We start from the raw sequence: 11,442 nt of genomic DNA on the forward strand, positions 1-11,442 counted from the left end.
CTGAAAGTGACACGGGTGGGTGGCTGCAGCCGTTGTCACAGCATTCACCTTTACACAAGAAAGGTTTCCAATGGCATCCTGGGGTGTATTAGAAAGGGGGTGGTTGGTAGGTCTAGAGAGGTTCTCCTTCCCCTCTACTCTGCCCTGGTGAGACCACATCTGGAATATTGTGTCCAGTTCTGGGCCCCTCAGTTCCAGAAGGACAGGGAACTGCTGGAGAGAGTCCAGTGCAGGGCAACAAAGATGATTAAGGGAGTGGAGCATCTCCCGTATGAGGAAAGGCTGAGGGAGCTGGGTCTCTTTAGCTTGGAGAAGAGGAGACTGAGGGGCGACCTCATTAATGTTTATAAATATGTAAAGGGTGAGTGTCATGAGGATGGAGCCAGGTGACAACAGGTCACCTTCTTGGTGACAACCAATGATAAGACAAGGGACAATGGGTTCAAACTGGAACACAGGAGGTTCCACTTAAATATGAGAAGAAACTTCTTCACAGTGAGGGTGACAGAGCCTGGAACAGGCTACCCAGGGAGGTTGTGGAGTCTCCTTCTCTGGAGACATTCAAAACCCACCTGGACACCTTCCTGTGTAACCTCATCTGGGTGTTCCTGCTCCAGCAGGGGGATTGGACTGGATGAGCTTTCGAGATGCCTTCCAATCCCTGACATCCTGTGATTCTGTGATTTGTGGCAAAACCTTGAGGATGAATCAAGATGCTAGAGGAGGCCCTGTCAAGAAATACGGTAATGAAGAAATTAGTGTGCACATAAAAAAGTAAATCCGAGATTGGTGTTTGAAACAAGCTTAGTGAATAATGTCAGAGTTGCATATGAACTCTTATACTTCCAAAGTCTTGATGAGACTGCTGAATGGCAAGTGTCTGTTTTGTGGTCTGGGATTTGTTGTTGAGGTTCACACAAAAATACACTGCAAATATCCTTATAAAATATGCATTGAATAAATGCACTGTAGTGTTACTGAAGGCACTTGCGTACCAAGTAAATATTTTTTCAAAATATTCAAGTATTTTATTTTTCCATGCTGATTTGTTTCAAAGAGCTCCTCTGATTTAATAAACACTTAAAACTTGCAGTCAACGTCACAATGTTTTCCAGTTGCTCCATTCATTGCATTGACAAAAAACTATTCCTGTTGATATAATGAATATATTGTAACACTGGTGTATGGGGATTGCAGCTCAGCCATGATGTAAGGAATGGAGATTTACTCTTTGGGTGACAGAGTACTTGATATCCATGCCTATTAATTTATTTATTCATTTATTTATCTATTTATCTATCTATCTATCTATCTATCTATCTATCTATCTATCTATCTATCTATCTATCTATCTATCTATTTATTTATTTATTTTCCTCTTGTGTTTTTGTTACCTGGAGAATGTTAACCAGTGCCTGCTGAGGTAAGATGGCAAGCTTTTTCTTCCTGATAAGAACTGTGTGGTTGAAAAGCTTATGGCTCTATACAGTGAATATATAGCTTTTTATTATTTCTTTTGCACTCACACAAATGTATGCAAAAGATTGAAGTAGGTGGGGGTGAATAGTTTATAGGGTAGTTGTTACTATTTCAAGACTGAACCTGTAAAAGGCTTCCATAGCAGCTTTTCTAAAACTTTCAGTGTATTGGCTTGCAGTGATAGAAACGCCAAGACAGCTTGGAGAGGTTAAGGGATGATGTTGCTGGCAGAGCAGGAGCACGGGTTCTTTATTGTTTTAAGGCTCTTTTCCTGCGTGCCACCAGATGACAGCAAAACCTAAGAAACCGAAAATCACTGCAGTCGCTTAAGGCTATTTTTCTTAAAGTCTCCTTCCTTAAAGGCAAATGATAATGTTGGCAATAATTGAGATGATTGGTTTTTTTTAGAGAATGTGTATTTTCCTATAAGTGGGACTTGTATCCTTCTCCAGATTAACTGCTGTGTTCGAAAACTGTAGAATACAATAATTTTTTTGTGTATTCATGAGATGGTATGCATTACAATTGTGCAAAACCTTCAGCTTTGCAGTGGAGCTGCAGGAGAAATGAGCAGTAACTGGATTAGAAGTGCCCACTGCCATAATTTATACTGCCCTGGTGCTGGCACCACTATTTTCTCTTCTACCTTGATGGAAGCCTTAGTCTCTGGGTTTAAAGCATTCATCAAAACAGACGACAGTGATTTCGGCAGCGCCAATATATACAGCACAGTTTTAAAGGCAGAAGGTGTTTCTTCCTGAGATAAATTCAATGCTTACAAATACTGTAGCCACTCCTTAAGACTGACAAATTACCTACCTACAAAAATTGGAGTGTGCCTTTTGAATAAAAACAGAATAAGATTGTACTCAAATACATGGGTACAAGTTCTCTGTTGGGGAGGAGGTTGCCATTGCTCCAGGTAATCTTCTCTGGACATTTTATTTTTCCGCTGCATGTGCAGATACATTGCGGTTTAAATTAGGCTATGAATACATCTTTCCTTATGTTTCAAGAGCTTGTTTGAGATACTTTTGCTGCTCAGAAGCCAGACACTGTTCATTGTACGATGGATTTTTGTTTGTATGTGCAGAGAAATAAAAGACTTGTGACAGCTGCAAATAAGTGATTTTCTGTTTTGTTTTGTTTCATTTGCGCTAGAAGGATATGAGATAGATTCGTTCTTAATACTAAAATACATTCACATTTTAAAAGTTATCGTTTCAGGATAACACTTCAAAAGGGTGATTAGATGGAAGCTTTCCAGTGACCCTCTGGAGAATTAATTGGTGTGTTCTTTGGGATGTTTTGCTATGGCCTACCAACTTTGGGGCACAATGCACAATCAAATGAGTGTTGTAGGGCTGTTGAACAGTATTAGGAATAACTTTGTGAAGCCTGGCACAACAAATAAACTCCTAGTAAGTATGGAAAATTTCAAAGAAGCTGACAAATGTTCTAAAAAAGTGACCTGAACGACAAAACGCAAACCTGCTGAAATGGGTTCTGATATGCTAATGCATAATGAGGGCTCCATGGAAGGGGAAGGAGGTTGGAGCAATGGCATTGTTTATTGTAAAGAATTATTATTATTGTAAAGAATATCAATGAAAAGTTTAAGTTTTAGGGGATTTGTGGGAACACAGCCAGTGGGCTTCATAAGCTCCATTGTCCACTGCAACCATCAAGTGCTTGTTTGCCTGCTGCAAAACTGCCTCTGTGTTTCCAGGGGAAGAGACAGACAAGAAACTAATGTTTATTATATTTCTCTTATTTTAAAGTAGGTAGATTTTTAACAGGTCTAACTGAAAAATTTATGAATATATTTCCATTACCCCCTCCCTGTGTTGCGGAAATCCAGGTTGCTCTACTGTGAAAACTGATTAGAAATATTACAGATGGTAGGAGGAATTGTATATTTTTTGTTATGTTCCTTCATTAAAAGTATATTGAGCTAACCAGAATGTTCCTATGAATAATTATAGTGAAATACAATGCATTATTGATTAAAAATCCATAAAGAAAATTGATCAGAGTACTTATCTCCAGACTTATACCCTCTGTCTGAGAGAAACCATTGCTGAGTTCACTGAGCTTGTAGTCGGCTCCTGATAAGAAAACCATCTTGAAGAGCAGCATTGTGCGTTTTGCCAAGAACAAATATGCGATCATCAAGAGAACTACAATGAAGCATACCGAACAGAGAAAATATGAGCAACTCATCTGTTCTGATATATGCTAGAACGCAAAAATGTTGGTGCTTCTGTGAGATTAAAGACGTCTCTCTGAATATGTGATTGTGCACACCGATGCAACTGGTTGTTTATCCATTCAGTCCTGGGATGCGGGGCTTTCAGAACTGGGTCTGTGGAGACCTCTCCGTAGATGCCGCTGTCTGAACACGCACACTCGATTGTGTACCAAAACATATGCAGACACGTTTACCAAATAGTTTTTCATGCACAGAGATACCAGTGTTCGGAAGAGACAACGTTATCGCGTGTGCACGCACAGAAGAAAAACCGGACCATTTGCCTATGTGTGAACATGAAACAGCCGTCTATACACTCGTAGACACGGGACCGTGCATAAATGCAGTCACATAGGCACCAGCTTTTGAACACAGGCTCTGCTGGTTTTGGCACTTTTCAGGCACACTCCTGAAAGCCGCGCACGCTGCTGTTCATTCGCTACATCACCTCTGCGGAAGCATTTCTGCGGTCGATGTACCGCTCAGCTTTCTTCTCGTGGAACTGTGAAATGTCAGCACAGGGAATCCGTCTCTGTGTAGCAAATGTCAATCCTGCCTCGGTTTCCCTTTGTTGCCTCTACCTAGATGATTTTCCCTTTCCTCTGTTCACTTGAGCAGTCATGACTGTGCTGTTTTGCACACAGGCACAGCCCGTGCACACCAAGTGGTAAGAGACACACTCAGCTGAGCCCAACACTAGCGCAGGTGCACATGTACACACATGCTTGTGGAGAGAAAGACATGGAATCACAAGTGTATGGAGCGATGGAGAGATACAGCAGGCACTAAGGAACACAGACTTTGAGGCACACTGTCTCCACACAAACAGGGACCGGTCTGCAGGTATCCTAGACCTTGATTATCGAGCTTGAGTAAACACAGACCTGAGCAAAACTCTCGAACACTTACAGGAAAGACACATGCTCTCCCACAAGCACACGAGTGTTTGCCCTCAGCTATAGATCAGGGACAAGCTTGTGAAGAGACGCCCTGTTGCTCTTTCGCGTTATGGCATGATCTGTTTCGTCTCTCTTGTAGATCGATTGCTAAGCGTCTTTCCTTGGGCGACTGTGAAGCATTTGCCATAGGAGAGAAGTAGCAGGGAGCAGCATTCAGTACTGCCTTCGACTCTCTTTGCTCGTTCACTAGCAGAGCTCCCTGGCATCTGTCCGCATGAGAGATGCAGCACTGTGCAACACACGGAACCTTGACAAGAAACAGCACAGCTGTGCGCTCCCTCCAGCTTTTAAGCATGAGTGGAGCCTGCATCAAGGCAGACGCATGTGAACAGACAAATGTTGTTAGGCACAAATGCTTTCACACACAGGGTCGTCCAAGAACAAGCACATATCTGCATGTACCCTCCAAATGTGTGTTCTCGTGCAGCCACGTACGTGTGCGCGCAGTACGCTATACATCAACAGACATGTATACATTCAAGTATGTCAGTACGTTTCACGTACGTCTTTCTGTCAATAGATGGGAGTGGGTGTGCTTGTGGGAGTGTGCATGTGTGTGGCCACACGTTTGCTTAGGCATCAGTGTGTGAAAAGGTAGGTGCTTTTCTCTAGATGCTTGTGCGTGCGCGTGCTGATGTGTGCACATACCTGGGTGATTGTGGAAAGGTTTCAGTGTGTTTTCAGTGAGGAATCCTATGTGTGCATGTGGACAGAGAGAAGGGAGAGCAACTAGTTTCCAACACTGAAGAAGGCAGATGGCAACATTTCCTACGCTATCTCTTTCTTTACGTATACCTAGTCGTACAAAGAAAACGCTAAGCCTGCGATTGGAAAGCGAAACGCAAGAAGACATGCCGCACAGACCACAAAATGGCAGAGCCGCTCACAACCTTGTTTGTGACGAAGGCTGAACGCCAAGACGTTGGTGCTTCTGTGAGATTTAACACTACCATCTAAATTTGTGATTGCGCATACTCGTGCAAGTGGCTGCACATACATTCAGCCTTGATGTGCAAGGCTTTCAGAAGGGTGTCTGTAGGCACGTCTGAATATATGCCACTGTCTGAACATGCACACTCGGTGGATTGCACACAGGTTGTCGCTGTTTATAAGTGACAACGAAATGGCGCATGCCCACACATAGAAAAGCGGTCCTCTTTGCCTTTGTGTGAACATGCAAATTCATACGCAGGCATCTGTACACTCACAAGCACACAAACTTGCATATATGCAGTCACATAACCACCAGCTTTTTAAGACAGGCTCTACTGGATTTGGAACTATTCAGGCACACTTCCGAAAGCTGCACACTCAAGGATTGTATACATGTACAACCACTTGCAGTGGTGTGCCACGTCATGAACTTAAATGGATGGATTCTATCTCACGGAAGCAGGAATGTGTTTGCGTTCCACTCTTTATCACGGGTAAGCGTGTCAACATACACTGTGCTGTTCCTCCTGTGTACGGCATGTTTTGTTGGATTTCTCATGCAGACCGAGCGTTTAGCGGTTTTCTTTGTAGGACTAGGTATGCCAAAAGAAAGAGATTGTGTAGGAAAACTCACTGTCTGCCTTCATCAGTGTAGGAGCCTACTGCTCTCCCTTTTCTTTGTCCACATGCACACATAGGACTCCTCACCGAAACACCGGCAGAAGGGTTTATGCAAGCATACAGATATGTGCAAAAACTACCACCTGCGTGCACACGCAGCTACAGAGAAGCACCTACCTGCTCACACAGTGATGTAGAATGTTTCCAAACGGGTCATTTAGCCAAAGAAGAGCAGAGCCTGATATCAGGCAAAAATCATATCTGAAAGAACTTGGGCCGCTTCCTGCCAGCAAGGAAAAGCTTCCATACTCTGCGCTTCTTCTTCCTCTTTATTTCTGCTTTAGACCACACTCTGTTTGTCTTCCTTTCTCTTACAATTGCCTAGAATGCGACAGTGATCCCCTCCCTTTTAGGCCCTCTCGTCAGCACTTCTGGGATGCACACAGAGGGAGCTCTGCACGCACACAGTATGTCTTGGACCCCACACACCGCGTCCTCATATTCCTCCCATCGGAGAGAATACCGCACCAGCTTAGAGCAGTTGCAGTACTCACGCGTGTGTGAGCAGCACAGCTCAAGTGCGGAAAGGATCAGTGTGCTTTGAATGTCTTGTCCGTGCATTCTCTTCTGGCAGTAAGGATGGCTAGGAAAGACAGCCATAGCAGGGGCTCTTAGGCTGTTTTATTTCCTGCACTTGATCTGAGGATAACAGTTGGTATGGACAGGGATTGGTTTCTTCTCTGTGTGTGCATACGTGCCCTAGGCAGGTCTGTGTGACCAACGGATTTTGTGGTTCTGTCTTTATGTGTAGGAAATAGTATGTGTATCACGTTGTGTGATCACAACTCCGCATGTGTGTTCAAGAACTGTGTGCAGCTTGATCTGTGATTGCAAGTATGGAATGAATGCGGACGAAACTCTAGGGTTAGACCGGAGTTCTTGCTATTGCAGTCTTTTCTGCCATCTAGCGTCTCTATGCAGTAATGCAACCTGTTTCTGCGGGGCTTCTGAGGGTTTGTTCATTTGTCCACAGATCGATTTCTCCACGTTGCAGCTCTCCTCGGAAGCGCAACCAGTACACACTTAAGTAATTGATTAGTTTCTTACTTACAATGCACCTATTAATTTCTAGTCAAGCATTAACTAAGCACCCTGCCTCTATACAACTTCATCTTCTGTCTCCAGCATCTCATGCAGGAGGATCTGAATTTTGAAAACTATCCCTTCATTTTGCAGGTGGTTACAAAACATTTATCATGGCATTGGTTACTGACAGGCAAGTCCTTTGTACCTTAATCGCAGTCTACATTATGTTAGCAGCTTCTCTTCGTATCACTTTTGTGTCCACATGCAAGCAGAGGAATAGTCAGCTACTATACAGAAACTCTTGCCCAAACGTTCACAGTTGTACACGATACAAGCTCTTGTATAAAAAATATTCCAAATAAACGCATGTGCATGTACAACCCCACGGAGGCTCTCACAGGCGTGTACAAACACAGCACCACGTCCAAAATTTTGCATTACTACCATCGTGTAGAATCGTCCAACCGCGTGTATGTGTGTGCAGACTGACAAATTTCTATGCAGGTGTCTGATACGTGAATGGCTACACGCAAAGCTGAACCACACAGGCTCTGCTGTTCTGTTGCTGAGTTATTTGAAAACGTTTCTCTGGTAGATCGACCGCTCTGCTTTTTTATCGTGTGACTGCGAAAAATCAGCGCAGGGAAACCGTCTCTACCAAACACACTTCAATCCCGCCTTGGTTTTGCATTGTTGCCTCTACCTAGATGATTTCCCTTTTCTCTGTTCACTTGAGCAGTCATGATTGTTCTGTTAGACACGGGCACAACCAACACAAACAGTATCAACAGACACACTCTGTTGAGCTCAACACCAGCGCAGATGCACATTGGTGATGAAATTATCACACACACTTGTTGAGAGAAAGACATCAACCCATATGTGTGTGGAGAGACAGATAGATTCAGCAGGCTCTTTTGCATACAGCCATTAAGGGACGCTGTCTCCAAACACACTGGGTCAAGTCTGCAGGTATCCTAGACATTGAGTCATGCCAACACACATAACTCTGCCAAAATACCAAACAGTTACGGGAAAGACACTTGCTCTCACACAAGCACACAAGTGTTTGCCCCCATCTCTATGTCAGGGACAAGCTTGTGAAGAGATTCTCTGCTGTTCTTTCTCGTTATGCCATGCCATGCCATGCTGTGCCGTGCCGTGCCGTGCCGTGCCGTGCCGTGCCGTGCCATGCCATGCCATACCATACCATACCATACCATACCATGCCATGCCATGCCATGCCATGCCATGCCATGCCACGCCATGCCACACCATACCGCGCCATATCACGCCATGCCACGCCCTGCCATACCATGCCATACCATACCATACCATACCATACCATACCATACCATACCATACCATACCATACCATACCATACCATACCACTCCATACGATAGTATGCCATGCCATGCCATACCATACCATACCACAACATACCATGCCATGCCATACCATACCATACCATACCATACCATACCATACCATACCATACCATACCATACCATACCATACCATACCATACCATACCAAACATGACATGTCGTACCATACAATACCAGGCCATACTATGCAATGCCATACCATACTGTACCGTACCATACCGTACCATACCATACCATACCATACCATACCGTACCGTACCGTACCGTACCGTACCGTACCATACCATACCGTACCATACCATACCGTACCATACCATACTGTACCATACCATACCATACCTTACCATACCATACCATGCCATACCATACCATACCACGCCATGCCATACCATACCATACCATGTCATAACAAACCATGTCATACCACACCATACCATGCCATGCCATGCCGTACCATAGTGTGCCATGCCAAACCACACCATACCACGACATGCCATGCCATGCCATGTCATACCATACCATGCCATGCCATGCCATACCATACCATACCATACCATACCATACCATACCATACCATACCATACCATATCATACCATACCATGCCATGCCATGCCATGCCATGCCATGCCACGCCATAACATAATATACAATATACAATATACCATACCATACTATAATATACCATACTATACAATATACCATACCATAGCATACCGTTCCGCAGCGTACCTTACCCTACCGTTCCATACTGTACCATTCCATACGGTATGATACCATACCATGCCATGCCATGCCATACCGTAGCATACCGTACCATTCCATGTCGTACCGTTCCATACTGTACCATTTCATACCGTACCATTCCATTCCATACCGTACCATACCATACTGTACCATACCATACCGTACCATACCATTCCATACCATACCATACCGTACCGTACCGTACCGTACCATACCGTACCGTACCATACCATACCGTACCATACCATTCCATACCATACCATACCATACCGTACCATACCGTACCACACCGTACCATACTGTACCTTACCGTATCGTACCATGCCATACCATTCCACACCGTACCAATACTCCAAGAGGTTTTCACCTATACCTGTATTGTCACCTATAAAAACACTGTTTACAAAAATACTGTATAGCCTTTTTTTTAATGAAGTGGAGTGTATGGAATATATTTAGGCCATTTATATTTTGGTGTAGGAGCTTCATTTATCAGAGTTGATAGGATCAGTTTTTCTCCAAAGGCTCCAGAGCTCGGTCTCCTTGAGAGGTGCAGTGTACATCTACGTTTGCAAGATCTGTTTGTATTTTATAAACATTCCAGTTGTTGCTCATTTAAATGCTAGCATTGCTGAGTTGGGCTGCCAGCTTTTGACTCTGTGTTGTGAGCTGTGCTGGTCCCTTGCTTTCTCAGTTCAACGAGACAGATTAAAAGGAGAAATTCAGAATGACTGAGGATACAGTTGCGTTTTTCTTGTACAAATGGTTAGTTTTTTCCATGTTGACTTTCCAAGACAGTTGTGTGGGCCCTTGGGAGGCTGTGGTCCATTGTTGTGGATGCTAGCTACTAGGCTGAGCTGCTCATCAGGGTTGGCTGGGTTAGATTCAGCATTGTGCCAGAACGATGCAAGGATGTGGGATCAGTGTTTAGTCACTTTTGCTGACTGATACCTCTTCTGGCATCTCAGTAAAGCTCAAATACGATTTGTGGGCTGAGGTTTATGATGTTTTCATGCAATGGATGATACCTTTAATCTTTATTGGTCTCTCTGGGAAAGCCTTCAGTGTCTAGGAAAGGTCTTATCAGACTGTAAGAAATCAGTGGCTTCATTGAGCCTGATCCCTTGCCTCAACTCTAAGGTTTTGCCTTTTTAATCTCTCCTTGTAGGTCCGTGAGAGCTTGACCGGCTGTGGAAGTCTGTCATCGTTCACAATTGTTAATACACTTTACGTTACACAAGGCACATTTTTTGACAAACTTCTGGGTAGCATGATGTAGTTTTTCCTTCTTTTTATTTTTATTTTATTTTATTTTTTTTTCTGTTAACTGGTCCTTGGGTTTATCGATGTTTGCGTTAGTGAGCACATGAGCAAGCAGCTTTGCTAGAACACCTGCAGGAGCTCCAGCTGTTGGGAGGAGATGCTTCTGAAAGAAAAATTGAAGGAGAAATGTTACATCAAGAGAGATTAGATAATTTCTGGACAGTTATGCATACATTTTTATTTTTTTCTAATTCCTCTCTGTTTTTTTTACCACAGTGAAACCTAAGCCCTCCTTTACCTGTCCTGGAAACTTCTTGGAGTTCCAAGCTTTCTTCCATGCAAATGTTTCTTAAGTTTCCTCACAGACTACTTCTGGTGAATTCCTTGCTGCTTACTTTGGCTGCCAGTACTTTGAAATATTTTTTCTAATACAAATGTGTCTACAAGATTTCTTTTTTCCAAATGTACTTATATAAATTCCAGAAATGCAGCATACTGAACCAAAACTGTAGCTAACTTTCTACTAGTTTAACAGTCCCACTAAAATATTAGTTTTCCTTTGTAGTAATCCATGCTAATAAGCTGAAGTACAAGAAAGGTAACTGTCTCAGCATTGTTTGGCTTCAGAACATTTGAAGAGAAAGGCGCATCCTTTGGAATGGTGTTTACCAGGGCAATCCTGTGATGTCCAACATGGACTTCTTACAAGTCCTGT

Source organism: Patagioenas fasciata, chromosome 3 (genome assembly GCF_037038585.1).
Source record: "Patagioenas fasciata isolate bPatFas1 chromosome 3, bPatFas1.hap1, whole genome shotgun sequence".
NCBI lineage: Eukaryota > Metazoa > Chordata > Aves > Columbiformes > Columbidae > Patagioenas > Patagioenas fasciata.